Genomic DNA, 14,168 nt, shown 5'->3' with positions numbered 1-14,168 from the left:
GGAATTCTACCACAGCTGGGAATGTTTGGATTGTTCACTGCGCATCCTCGAGGAATGCTTCCTCACGCTGCCAGGAGGAGTGCGTCACTGCGCGAGCTTGGAGTGTGCTCCACCGCACAGCCTTGGAGGAGTCTTCTCCGCTCAGCCTTTGAGGAGTGCATCAACTACCCACCTTGGAGGAGTGCATCACCTGGCAGACCTCGCGGATTACATCCGGGTTTTTTTTTGGCAGGTGTTCAGCACTGTTTTTTCGTACCTCTCCAGCATGGGTTTTTTTGGAGCTGTGCACCCCGGGAATCTTTTGGAGCTCTCCACAGTGGTGCTTTCTGGAAGCTCTCCACCCTGTGGCTTTTTAAGAGCTCCCACCTTCGGGCTTTTGGAGAGCTCTCCCCATTTTCCTTTTTTGGAGCCCTTGCGGGATTGTTTTTTTCCTGGAATTCTACGCCGCTGGAATTTTGGATTACTCACTGCGCGTCCTGGAGGAGTGCTTCCTTACGCTGCCCCGGAGGAGTGCTTCAGCGCACAGCCTTGGAGGAGTCCTTCTCCGCTCAGCCTTTGAGGAGTGCATCAACTACCACCTTGGAGGAGTGCATCACCTGGCAGAGCTCGCGGATTACATCAGGGTTTGGTTTTTTGGGAGCTGTTCACCACTTTTTCGTACCTCTCCACCTGAGAGCTTTTGAGAGCTCTCCACCTTAGGGCTTTTTGAAGCACTTCATCTTTTTTTTTTTTTTTTTTTTTTTTTTAGGAGCCCTTGCAGGATTTTTTCCCTGGAATTCTACCACAGCTGGAATGTTTGGATTGTTCACTGCGCGTCCTCGGAGGAATGCTTCCTCACGCTGCCCAGGAGGAGTGCATCACTGCGCGAGCTTGGAGGTGTGCTCCACCGCACAGCCTTGGAGGAGTCCTTCTCCGCTCAGCCTTTGAGGAGTGCATCAACTACCCACCTTGGAGGAGTGCATCACCTGGCAGAGCTCGCGGATTACATCAGGTTTGTTTTTTGGGAGCTGTTCACCTCTTTTTTCTTTTTGTACCTCTCCGGCATGGGTTTTTTTGGGAGCAGTCCCTTGGGACACTTTTGGAGCTCTCCACAGTGGTGCTTTTTGGAAGCTCTCCCCTGGGCTTTTGAAGGGCTCTCCACCTGGGCTTTTTGAAGCGCTTCACCATTTTTCTTTTTGCGAGCCTGAGAGGATCGATTTCTTTCTGGAAGTCTACAACACCTGGAATTTTTGGATTACTTCAGCGCGGTGCCCCGAGGAGTGCACCACGTTGCCCCGGAGGAGTGCTTCAGCGCACAGCCTTGGAGGAGTCCTTCTCCGCTCAGCCTTTGAGGAGTGCATCAACTACCCACCTTGGAGGAGTCATCACCTGGCAGAGCTCGGATTACATCAGGGTTTTTTTTTGGAGGTGTTCACCACTTTTTTTCGTACCTCTCCAGCATGGGTTTTTTTGGGAGCAGTCCCCGGGACACTTTTGGAGCTCTCCACAGTGGTGCTTTCTGGAAGCTCTCCACCCTGTGGCTTTTGAAGAGCTCTCCACCTGGGCTTTTGAGAGCTCTCCCCATTTTCCTTTTTGGAGCCCTTGCGAGGATGTTTTTTTCTGGAATTCTACGCACGCTGGATTTGGATTACTCAGCGCGTCCTGGGAGGAGTGCTTCCTTACGCTGCCCCGGAGGAGTGCTTCAGCGCACAGCCTTGAGGAGTCCTTCTCCGCTCAGCCTTTGAGGAGTGCATCAACTACCCACCTTGGAGGAGTGCATCACCTGGCAGAGCTCGCGGATTACATCAGGGTGTTTGTTTTTTGGGAGCTGTTCAGCACTTTTTTTTCTTTTTGTACCTCTCCGGCATGGGTTTTTTTGGGAGCTGTGCACCCCGGGAACTTTTGGAGCTCTCCACAGTGGTGCTTTCTGGAAGCTCTCCACCCTGTGGCTTTTTAAGAGCTCTCCACCTTCGGGCTTTTGAGGCTCTCCCATTTTCCTTTTTTTGGAGCCTTGCGGATTGTTTTTTCCTGGAATTCTACCGCGCTGGAATTTTTGGATTACTCACTGCGCGTCCTGGAGGAGTGCTTCCTACGCTGCCCCGGAAGGAGTGCTTCAGCGCACAGCCTTGAGGAGTCCTTCTCCGCTCAGCCTTTGAGGAGTGCATCAACTACCCCTTCTGGAGGAGTATTCACTGGCAGACTGCGATTACTCAGGGTTTGTTTTTTGGAGCTGTTCACCTTTTTTTTTACCTCTCATTTTTTTTGAGTTAGTTTTTGGAAGCTCTCCACATGGAGCTTTGGAAGCACTCATCTTTTTTTTTTTTTTATTCTTTTCTTTTTTGGCACCGCAGGATTGTTTTTTCTGGAATTCTACACGTGGAATTTTGGATTACTTCACGCTGCCCCCGAGGAGTGCTTCACCACGTTGCCCGGAGAGTGCTTCACGCAGAGCCTTGAAGGAGTCCTTCTCCGCTCAGCCTTTGAGGAGTGCATCAACTACCACCTTGGAGGAGTTCATCACCTGGCAGAGCTCGCGGATTACATCCGGGTTTTTTTTTTTTTGGCAGGTGTTCAGCACTGGTTTTTTCGTACCTCTCCAGCATGGGTTTTTTTTGGGAGCTGTGCACCCCGGGAATCTTTTGGAGCTCTCCACAGTGGTGCTTTCTGGAAGCTCTCCACCCTGTGGCTTTTTAAGAGCTCTCCACCTTCGGGCTTTTTGAGAGCTCTCCCCATTTTCCTTTTTTGGAGCCCTTGCGGGATTGTTTTTTTTTCCTGGAATTCTACTGCAGCTGGAATGTTTGGATTACTCACTGCGCGTCCTGGGAGAGTGCTTCCTTACGCTGCCCGGAGGAGTGCTTCAGCGCACAGCCTTGGAGGAGTCCTTCTCCGCTCAGCCTTTGAGGAGTGCATCAACTACCCACCTTGGAGGAGTGCATCACCTGGCAGAGCTCGCGGATTACATCAGGGTTTGTTTTTTTGGGAGCTGTTCACCACTTTTTTCTTTTTCGTACCTCTCCACCTGAGAGCTTTTTGAGAGCTCTCCACCTAGGGCTTTTTGAAGCACTTCATCTTTTTTTTTTTTTTTTTTTTTTTTTTTTTTAGGAGCCCTTGCAGGATTGTTTTTTCCCTGGAATTCTACCACAGCTGGAATGTTTGGATTGTTCACTGCGCGTCCTCGGAGGAATGCTTCCTCACGCTGCCCAGGAGGAGTGCGTCACTGCGCGAGCTTGGAGGTGTGCTCCACCGCACAGCCTTGGAGGAGTCCTTCTCCGCTCAGCCTTTGAGGAGTGCATCAACTACCCACCTTGGAGGAGTGCATCACCTGGCAGAGCTCGCGGATTACATCAGGGTTTGTTTTTTTGGGAGCTGTTCACACTTTTTTTTTCTGTACCTCTCCGCATGGGTTTTTTTGGGAGCAGTCCCCTGTGGACACTTTTGGAGCTCTCCACAGTGGTGCTTTCTGGAAGCTCTCCACCCTGTGGCTTTTTAAGAGCTCTCCACCTTCGGGCTTTTTGAGAGCTCTCCCATTTTCCTTTTTTGGAGCCCTTGCGGGATTGTTTTTTTCCTGGAATTCTACCGCGCTGGAATTTTGGATTACTCACTGCGCGTCCTGGAGGAGTGCTTCCTACGCTGCCCGGAGGAGTGCTTCAGCGCACAGCCTTGGAGGAGTCCTTCTCCGCTCAGCCTTTGAGGAGTGCATCAACTACCCACCTTGGAGGAGTGCATCACCTGGCAGAGCTCGCGGATTACATCAGGGTTTTTTTTTTTGGAGCTGTTCACCACTTTTTTTTCGTACCTCTCCACCTGAGAGCTTTTTGAGAGCTCTCCACCTTAGGGCTTTTTGAAGCACTTCATCTTTTTTTTTTTTTTTTTTTTTTTTTTTTTTTTTTTAGGAGCCCTTGCAGGATTGTTTTTTCCCTGGAATTCTACCACAGCTGGAATGTTTGGATTGTTCACTGCGCGTCCTCGGAGGAATGCTTCCTCACGCTGCCCAGGAGGAGTGCGTCACTGCGCGAGCTTGGAGGTGTGCTCCACCGCACAGCCTTGGAGGAGTCCTTCTCCGCTCAGCCTTTGAGGAGTGCATCAACTACCCACCTTGGAGGAGTGCATCACCTGGCAGAGCTCGCGGATTACATCAGGGTTTGTTTTTTTGGGAGCTGTTCACCTCTTTTTTTCTTTTTGTACCTCTCCGGCATGGGTTTTTTTGGGAGCAGTCCCCTGTGGGACACTTTTGGAGCTCTCCACAGTGGTGCTTTTTGGAAGCTCTCCGCCTGGGGCTTTTGAAGGGCTCTCCACCTGAGGGCTTTTTGAAGCGCTTCACCATTTTTCTTTTTGGCGAGCGCTGAGAGGATCGATTTCTTTCTGGAAGTCTACAACACCTGGATTTTTTGGATTACTTCAGCGCGGTGCCCCCGAGGAGTACTTCACCACGTTGCCCCGGAGGAGTGCTTCACCGCAGAGCCTTGAAGGAGTCCTTCTCCGCTCAGCCTTTGAGGAGTGCATCAACTACCCACCTTGGAGGAGTTCATCACCTGGCAGAGCTCGCGGATTACATCCGGGTTTTTCTTTTTTGGCAGGTGTTCAGCACTGGTTTTTTCGTACCTCTCCAGCATGGGTTTTTTTGGGAGCTGTGCACCCCGGGAATCTTTTGGAGCTCTCCACACTGGTGCTTTCTGGAAGCTCTCCACCCTGTGGCTTTTTAAGAGCTCTCCACCTTCGGGCTTTTTGAGAGCTCTCCCCATTTTCCTTTTTTGGAGCCCTTGCGGGATTGTTTTTTTCCTGGAATTCTACCGCCGCTGGAATGTTTGGATTACTCACTGCGCGTCCTGGGAGGAGTGCTTCCTTACGCTGCCCCGGAGGAGTGCTTCAGCGCACAGCCTTGGAGGAGTCCTTCTCCGCTCAGCCTTTGAGGAGTGCATCAACTACCCACCTTGGAGGAGTGCATCACCTGGCAGAGCTCGCGGATTACATCAGGGTTTGTTTTTTTGGGAGCTGTTCACCTCTTTTTTTCTTTTTGTACCTCTCCGGCATGGGTTTTTTGGGAGCAGTCCCCTGTGGGACACTTTTTGGAGCTCTCCACAGTGGTGCTTTTTGGAAGCTCTCCGCCTGGGGCTTTTGAAGGCTCTCCACCTGAGGGCTTTTTGAAGCGCTTCACCATTTTTCTTTTTGCGAGCGCTGAGAGGATCGATTTCTTTCTGGAAGTCTACAACACCTGGATTTTTTGGATTACTTCAGCGCGGTGCCCCCGAGGAGTACTTCACCACGTTGCCCCGGAGGAGTGCTTCACCGCAGAGCCTTGAAGGAGTCCTTCTCCGCTCAGCCTTTGAGGAGTGCATCAACTACCCACCTTGGAGGAGTGCATCACCTGGCAGAGCTCGCGGATTACATCCGGGTTTTTTTTTTTGGCAGGTGTTCAGCACTGGTTTTTTTCGTACCTCTCCAGCATGGGTTTTTTTGGGAGCTGTGCACCCCGGGAATCTTTTGGAGCTCTCCACAGTGGTGCTTTCTGGAAGCTCTCCACCCTGTGGCTTTTTAAGAGCTCTCCACCTTCGGGCTTTTTGAGAGCTCTCCCCATTTTCCTTTTTTGGAGCCCTTGCGGGATTGTTTTTTTCCTGGAATTCTACGCCGCTGGAATGTTTGGATTACTCACTGCGCGTCCTGGGAGGAGTGCTTCCTTACGCTGCCCCGGAGGAGTGCTTCAGCGCACAGCCTTGGAGGAGTCCTTCTCCGCTCAGCCTTTGAGGAGTGCATCAACTACCCACCTTGGAGGAGTGCATCACCTGGCAGAGCTCGCGGATTACATCAGGGTTTGTTTTTTTGGGAGCTGTTCACCTCTTTTTTTCTTTTTGTACCTCTCCGGCATGGGTTTTTTTGGGAGCAGTCCCCTGTGGGACACTTTTGGAGCTCTCCACAGTGGTGCTTTTTGGAAGCTCTCCGCCTGGGCTTTTGAAGGGCTCTCCACCTGAGGGCTTTTTGAAGCGCTTCACCATTTTTCTTTTTGGCGAGCGCTGAGAGGATCGATTTCTTTCTGGAAGTCTACAACACCTGGATTTTTTGGATTACTTCAGCGCGGTGCCCCCGAGGAGTACTTCACCACGTTGCCCCGGAGGAGTGCTTCACCGCAGAGCCTTGAAGGAGTCCTTCTCCGCTCAGCCTTTGAGGAGTGCATCAACTACCCACCTTGGAGGAGTGCATCACCTGGCAGAGCTCGCGGATTACATCCGGGTTTTTTTTTTTGGCAGGTGTTCAGCACTGGTTTTTTCGTACCTCTCCAGCATGGGTTTTTTTGGGAGCTGTGCACCCCGGGAATCTTTTGGAGCTCTCCACAGTGGTGCTTTCTGGAAGCTCTCCACCCTGTGGCTTTTTAAGAGCTCTCCACCTTCGGGCTTTTTGAGAGCTCTCCCCATTTTCCTTTTTTGGAGCCCTTGCGGGATTGTTTTTTTCCTGGAATTCTACCGCCGCTGGAATGTTTGGATTACTCACTGCGCGTCCTGGAGGAGTGCTTCCTTACGCTGCCCCGGAGGAGTGCTTCAGCGCACAGCCTTGGAGGAGTCCTTCTCCGCTCAGCCTTTGAGGAGTGCATCAACTACCCACCTTGGAGGAGTGCATCACCTGGCAGAGCTCGCGGATTACATCAGGGTTTGTTTTTTTGGGAGCTGTTCACCACTTTTTCTTTTCGTACCTCTCCACCTGAGAGCTTTTTGAGAGCTCTCCACCTTAGGGCTTTTTGAAGCACTTCATCTTTTTTTTTTTTTTTTTTTTTTTTTTTTTTTTTTAGGAGCCCTTGCAGGATTGTTTTTTCCCTGGAATTCTACCACAGCTGGAATGTTTGGATTGTTCACTGCGCGTCCTCGGAGGAATGCTTCCTCACGCTGCCCAGGAGGAGTGCGTCACTGCGCGAGCTTGGAGGTGTGCTCCACCGCACAGCCTTGGAGGAGTCCTTCTCCGCTCAGCCTTTGAGGAGTGCATCAACTACCCACCTTGGAGGAGTGCATCACCTGGCAGAGCTCGCGGATTACATCAGGGTTTGTTTTTTTGGGAGCTGTTCACCTCTTTTTTTCTTTTTGTACCTCTCCGGCATGGGTTTTTTTGGGAGCAGTCCCCTGTGGGACACTTTTGGAGCTCTCCACAGTGGTGCTTTTTGGAAGCTCTCCGCTCTGGGGCTTTTGAAGGCTCTCCACCTGAGGGCTTTTTGAAGCGCTTCACCATTTTTCTTTTTGGCGAGCGCTGAGAGGATCGATTTCTTTCTGGAAGTCTACAACACCTGGATTTTTTGGATTACTTCAGCGCGGTGCCCCCGAGGAGTACTTCACCACGTTGCCCCGGAGGAGTGCTTCACGCACAGCCTTGAAGGAGTCCTTCTCCGCTCAGCCTTTGAGGAGTGCATCAACTACCCACCTTGGAGGAGTTCATCACCTGGCAGAGCTCGCGGATTACATCCGGGTTTTTTTTTTTGGCAGGTGTTCAGCACTGGTTTTTTCGTACCTCTCCAGCATGGGTTTTTTTTGGGAGCTGTGCACCCCGGGAATCTTTTGGAGCTCTCCACAGTGGTGCTTTCTGGAAGCTCTCCACCCTGTGGCTTTTTAAGAGCTCTCCACCTTCGGGCTTTTTGAGAGCTCTCCCCATTTTCCTTTTTTGGAGCCCTTGCGGGATTGTTTTTTTCCTGGAATTCTACCGCCGCTGGAATGTTTGGATTACTCACTGCGCGTCCTGGGAGGAGTGCTTCCTTACGCTGCCCCGGAGGAGTGCTTCAGCGCACAGCCTTGGAGGAGTCCTTCTCCGCTCAGCCTTTGAGGAGTGCATCAACTACCCACCTTGGAGGAGTGCATCACCTGGCAGAGCTCGCGGATTACATCAGGGTTTGTTTTTTTGGGAGCTGTTCACCACTTTTTCTTTTTCGTACCTCTCCACCTGAGAGCTTTTTGAGAGCTCTCCACCTTAGGGCTTTTTGAAGCACTTCATCTTTTTTTTTTTTTTTTTTTTTTTTTTTTTTTTTTTTTTAGGAGCCCTTGCAGGATTGTTTTTTCCCTGGAATTCTACCACAGCTGGAATGTTTGGATTGTTCACTGCGCGTCCTCGGAGGAATGCTTCCTCACGCTGCCCAGGAGGAGTGCGTCACTGCGCGAGCTTGGAGGTGTGCTCCACCGCACAGCCTTGGAGGAGTCCTTCTCCGCTCAGCCTTTGAGGAGTGCATCAACTACCCACCTTGGAGGAGTGCATCACCTGGCAGAGCTCGCGGATTACATCCGGGTTTTTTTTTTTGGCAGGTGTTCAGCACTGGTTTTTTCGTACCTCTCCAGCATGGGTTTTTTTGGGAGCTGTGCACCCGGGAATCTTTTGGAGCTCTCCACATGGTGCTTTCTGGAAGCTCTCCACCCTGTGGCTTTTTAAGAGCTCTCCACCTTCGGCTTTTTGAGAGCTCTCCCCATTTTCCTTTTTTGGAGCCCTTGCGGGATTGTTTTTTTCCTGGAATTCTACCGCCGCTGGAATTTTGGATTACTCACTGCGCGTCCTGGGAGGAGTGCTTCCTTACGCTGCCCCGGAGGAGTGCTTCAGCGCACAGCCTTGGAGGAGTCCTTCTCCGCTCAGCCTTTGAGGAGTGCATCAACTACCCACCTTGGAGGAGTGCATCACCTGGCAGAGCTCGCGGATTACATCAGGGTTTGTTTTTTTGGGAGCTGTTCACCTCTTTTTTTCTTTTTGTACCTCTCCGGCATGGGTTTTTTTGGGAGCAGTCCCCTGTGGGACACTTTTGGAGCTCTCCACAGTGGTGCTTTTTGGAAGCTCTCCGCTCTGGGGCTTTTGAAGGGCTCTCCACCTGAGGGCTTTTTGAAGCGCTTCACCATTTTTCTTTTTGGCGAGCGCTGAGAGGATCGATTTCTTTCTGGAAGTCTACAACACCTGGATTTTTTGGATTACTTCAGCGCGGTGCCCCCGAGGAGTACTTCACCACGTTGCCCCGGAGGAGTGCTTCACCGCAGAGCCTTGAAGGAGTCCTTCTCCGCTCAGCCTTTGAGGAGTGCATCAACTACCCACCTTGGAGGAGTGCATCACCTGGCAGAGCTCGCGGATTACATCCGGGTTTTTTTTTTTGGCAGGTGTTCAGCACTGGTTTTTTCGTACCTCTCCAGCATGGGTTTTTTTGGGAGCTGTGCACCCCGGGAATCTTTTGGAGCTCTCCACAGTGGTGCTTTCTGGAAGCTCTCCACCCTGTGGCTTTTTAAGAGCTCTCCACCTTCGGGCTTTTTGAGAGCTCTCCCCATTTTCCTTTTTTGGAGCCCTTGCGGGATTGTTTTTTTCCTGGAATTCTACCGCCGCTGGAATGTTTGGATTACTCACTGCGCGTCCTGGGAGGAGTGCTTCCTTACGCTGCCCCGGAGGAGTGCTTCAGCGCACAGCCTTGGAGGAGTCCTTCTCCGCTCAGCCTTTGAGGAGTGCATCAACTACCCACCTTGGAGGAGTGCATCACCTGGCAGAGCTCGCGGATTACATCAGGGTTTGTTTTTTTGGGAGCTGTTCACCACTTTTTTTTCGTACCTCTCCACCTGAGAGCTTTTTGAGAGCTCTCCACCTAGGGCTTTTTGAAGCACTTCATCTTTTTTTTTTTTTTTTTTTTTTTTTTTTTTTTTTTTAGGAGCCCTTGCAGGATTGTTTTTTCCCTGGAATTCTACCACAGCTGGAATGTTTGGATTGTTCACTGCGCGTCCTCGGAGGAATGCTTCCTCACGCTGCCCAGGAGGAGTGCGTCACTGCGCGAGCTTGGAGGTGTGCTCCACCGCACAGCCTTGGAGGAGTCCTTCTCCGCTCAGCCTTTGAGGAGTGCATCAACTACCCACCTTGGAGGAGTGCATCACCTGGCAGAGCTCGCGGATTACATCAGGGTTTGTTTTTTGGGAGCTGTTCACCTCTTTTTTTCTTTTTGTACCTCTCCGGCATGGGTTTTTTTGGGAGCAGTCCCCTGTGGGACACTTTTGGAGCTCTCCACAGTGGTGCTTTTTGGAAGCTCTCCGCTCTGGGGCTTTTGAAGGGCTCTCCACCTGAGGGCTTTTTGAAGCGCTTCACCATTTTTCTTTTTGGCGAGCGCTGAGAGGATCGATTTCTTTCTGGAAGTCTACAACACCTGGATTTTTTGGATTACTTCAGCGCGGTGCCCCCGAGGAGTACTTCACCACGTTGCCCCGGAGGAGTGCTTCACCGCAGAGCCTTGAAGGAGTCCTTCTCCGCTCAGCCTTTGAGGAGTGCATCAACTACCCACCTTGGAGGAGTTCATCACCTGGCAGAGCTCGCGGATTACATCCGGGTTTTTCTTTTTTGGCAGGTGTTCAGCACTGGTTTTTTCGTACCTCTCCAGCATGGGTTTTTTTGGGAGCTGTGCACCCCGGGAATCTTTTGGAGCTCTCCACAGTGGTGCTTTCTGGAAGCTCTCCACCCTGTGGCTTTTTAAGAGCTCTCCACCTTCGGGCTTTTTGAGAGCTCTCCCCATTTTCCTTTTTTGGAGCCCTTGCGGGATTGTTTTTTTCCTGGAATTCTACCGCCGCTGGAATTTTTGGATTACTCACTGCGCGTCCTGGGAGGAGTGCTTCCTTACGCTGCCCCGGAGGAGTGCTTCAGCGCACAGCCTTGGAGGAGTCCTTCTCCGCTCAGCCTTTGAGGAGTGCATCAACTACCCACCTTGGAGGAGTGCATCACCTGGCAGAGCTCGCGGATTACATCAGGGTTTGTTTTTTTGGGAGCTGTTCACCACTTTTTCTTTTTCGTACCTCTCCACCTGAGAGCTTTTTGAGAGCTCTCCACCTAGGGCTTTTTGAAGCACTTCATCTTTTTTTTTTTTTTTTTTTTTTTTTTTTTTTTTTTTTAGGAGCCTTGCAGGATTGTTTTTTCCTGGAATTCTACACAGCTGGAATGTTTTGGATTGTTCACTGCGCGTCCTCGAGGAATGCTTCCTCACGCTGCCCAGGAGGAGTGCGTCACTGCGCGAGCTTGGAGGTGTGCTCCACCGCACAGCCTTGGAGGAGTCCTTCTCCGCTCAGCCTTTGAGGAGTGCATCAACTACCCACCTTGGAGGAGTGCATCACCTGGCAGAGCTCGCGGATTACATCCGGGTTTTTTTTTTTGGCAGGTGTTCAGCACTGGTTTTTTCGTACCTCTCCAGCATGGGTTTTTTTGGGAGCTGTGCACCCCGGGAATCTTTTGGAGCTCTCCACAGTGGTGCTTTCTGGAAGCTCTCCACCCTGTGGCTTTTTAAGAGCTCTCCACCTTCGGGCTTTTTGAGAGCTCTCCCCATTTTCCTTTTTTGGAGCCCTTGCGGGATTGTTTTTTTCCTGGAATTCTACGCCGCTGGAATGTTTGGATTACTCACTGCGCGTCCTGGGAGGAGTGCTTCCTTACGCTGCCCCGGAGGAGTGCTTCAGCGCACAGCCTTGGAGGAGTCCTTCTCCGCTCAGCCTTTGAGGAGTGCATCAACTACCCACCTTGGAGGAGTGCATCACCTGGCAGAGCTCGCGGATTACATCAGGGTTTGTTTTTTTGGGAGCTGTTCACCACTTTTTCTTTTTCGTACCTCTCCACCTGAGAGCTTTTTGAGAGCTCTCCACCTTAGGGCTTTTTGAAGCACTTCATCTTTTTTTTTTTTTTTTTTTTTTTTTAGGAGCCCTTGCAGGATTGTTTTTTCCCTGGAATTCTACCACAGCTGGAATGTTTGGATTGTTCACTGCGCGTCCTCGGAGGAATGCTTCCTCACGCTGCCCAGGAGGAGTGCGTCACTGCGCGAGCTTGGAGGTGTGCTCCACCGCACAGCCTTGGAGGAGTCCTTCTCCGCTCAGCCTTTGAGGAGTGCATCAACTACCCACCTTGGAGGAGTGCATCACCTGGCAGAGCTCGCGGATTACATCAGGGTTTGGTTTTTTTGGGAGCTGTTCACCTCTTTTTTTCTTTTTGTACCTCTCCGGCATGGGTTTTTTTGGGAGCAGTCCCCTGTGGGACACTTTTGGAGCTCTCCACAGTGGTGCTTTTTGGAAGCTCTCCGCTCTGGGGCTTTTGAAGGGCTCTCCACCTGAGGGCTTTTTGAAGCGCTTCACCATTTTTCTTTTTGGCGAGCGCTGAGAGGATCGATTTCTTTCTGGAAGTCTACAACACCTGGATTTTTTGGATTACTTCAGCGCGGATGCCCCCGAGGAGTACTTCACCACGTTGCCCCGGAGGAGTGCTTCACCGCAGAGCCTTGAAGGAGTCCTTCTCCGCTCAGCCTTTGAGGAGTGCATCAACTACCCACCTTGGAGGAGTTCATCACCTGGCAGAGCTCGCGGATTACATCCGGGTTTTTCTTTTTTGGCAGGTGTTCAGCACTGGTTTTTTCGTACCTCTCCAGCATGGGTTTTTTTGGGAGCTGTGCACCCCGGGAATCTTTTGGAGCTCTCCACAGTGGTGCTTTCTGGAAGCTCTCCACCCTGTGGCTTTTTAAGAGCTCTCCACCTTCGGGCTTTTTGAGAGCTCTCCCCATTTTCCTTTTTTGGAGCCCTTGCGGGATTGTTTTTTTCCTGGAATTCTACCGCCGCTGGAATTTTTGGATTACTCACTGCGCGTCCTGGAGGAGTGCTTCCTTACGCTGCCCCGGAGGAGTGCTTCAGCGCACAGCCTTGGAGGAGTCCTTCTCCGCTCAGCCTTTGAGGAGTGCATCAACTACCCACCTTGGAGGAGTGCATCACCTGGCAGAGCTCGCGGATTACATCAGGGTTTGTTTTTTTGGGAGCTGTTCACCTCTTTTTTTCTTTTTGTACCTCTCCGGCATGGGTTTTTTTGGGAGCAGTCCCCTGTGGGACACTTTTGGAGCTCTCCACAGTGGTGCTTTTTGGAAGCTCTCCGCCCTGGGGCTTTTGAAGGGCTCTCCACCTGAGGGCTTTTTGAAGCGCTTCACCATTTTTCTTTTTGGCGAGCGCTGAGAGGATCGATTTCTTTCTGGAAGTCTACAACACCTGGATTTTTTGGATTACTTCAGCGCGGATGCCCCCGAGGAGTACTTCACCACGTTGCCCCGGAGGAGTGCTTCACCGCAGAGCCTTGAAGGAGTCCTTCTCCGCTCAGCCTTTGAGGAGTGCATCAACTACCCACCTTGGAGGAGTTCATCACCTGGCAGAGCTCGCGGATTACATCCGGGTTTTTCTTTTTTGGCAGGTGTTCAGCACTGGTTTTTTCGTACCTCTCCAGCATGGGTTTTTTTGGGAGCTGTGCACCCCGGGAATCTTTTGGAGCTCTCCACAGTGGTGCTTTCTGGAAGCTCTCCACCCTGTGGCTTTTTAAGAGCTCTCCACCTTCGGGCTTTTTGAGAGCTCTCCCCATTTTCCTTTTTTGGAGCCCTTGCGGGATTGTTTTTTTCCTGGAATTCTACCGCCGCTGGAATGTTTGGATTACTCACTGCGCGTCCTGGGAGGAGTGCTTCCTTACGCTGCCCCGGAGGAGTGCTTCAGCGCACAGCCTTGGAGGAGTCCTTCTCCGCTCAGCCTTTGAGGAGTGCATCAACTACCCACCTTGGAGGAGTGCATCACCTGGCAGAGCTCGCGGATTACATCAGGGTTTGTTTTTTGGGAGCTGTTCACCACTTTTTCTTTTTCGTACCTCTCCACCTGAGAGCTTTTTGAGAGCTCTCCACCTGAGGGCTTTTTGAAGCACTTCATCTTTTTTTTTTTTTTTTTTTTTTTTTTTCTTTTTTTAGGAGCCCTTGCAGGATTGTTTTTTCCCTGGAATTCTACCACAGCTGGAATGTTTGGATTGTTCACTGCGCGTCCTCGGAGGAATGCTTCCTCACGCTGCCCAGGAGGAGTGCGTCACTGCGCGAGCTTGGAGGTGTGCTCCACCGCACAGCCTTGGAGGAGTCCTTCTCCGCTCAGCCTTTGAGGAGTGCATCAACTACCCACCTTGGAGGAGTGCATCACCTGGCAGAGCCTCGCGGATTACATCCGGGTTTTTCTTTTTTTGGCAGGTGTTCAGCACTGGTTTTTTCGTACCTCTCCAGCATGGGTTTTTTTGGGAGCTGTGCACCCCCCCCCCCGGGAATCTTTGGAGCTCTCCACAGTGGTGCTTTCTGGAAGCTCTCCACCCTGTGGCTTTTTAAGAGCTCTCCACCTTGGGCTTTTGAGAGCTCTCCCCATTTTCCTTTTTTGGAGCCCTTGCGGGATTGTTTTTTTCCTGGAATT

At 51.4% G+C, this 14,168-nt stretch overlaps 1 long non-coding RNA gene across 5 annotated transcripts; it reads right to left on the bottom strand.

Moving 5' to 3' along the window:
- Positions 1–131: 131 nt before the first annotated feature.
- On the bottom strand, positions 132–13,644 carry LOC127028696 (uncharacterized). 5 transcript variants are annotated; one of them, XR_007768045.1, is made up of 3 exons: positions 13,599–13,644; positions 597–669; positions 132–190 (listed from the first exon to the last, which is right to left on the bottom strand). It is a non-coding gene; the product is annotated as an uncharacterized LOC127028696 (long non-coding RNA). The 5 variants fall into 5 exon arrangements; XR_007768043.1 differs by lacking the exon at positions 13,599–13,644 and adding an exon at positions 11,548–11,596; XR_007768044.1 differs by lacking the exon at positions 13,599–13,644 and adding an exon at positions 7,891–7,939.
- Positions 13,645–14,168: the final 524 nt, after the last annotated feature.

Source organism: Gymnogyps californianus, unplaced genomic scaffold (genome assembly GCF_018139145.2).
Source record: "Gymnogyps californianus isolate 813 unplaced genomic scaffold, ASM1813914v2 HiC_scaffold_393, whole genome shotgun sequence".
Lineage (NCBI taxonomy): Eukaryota > Metazoa > Chordata > Aves > Accipitriformes > Cathartidae > Gymnogyps > Gymnogyps californianus.
Note: the sequence above shows the minus strand (reverse complement) of the source record. Positions and strands in the feature narration are given on the sequence as shown.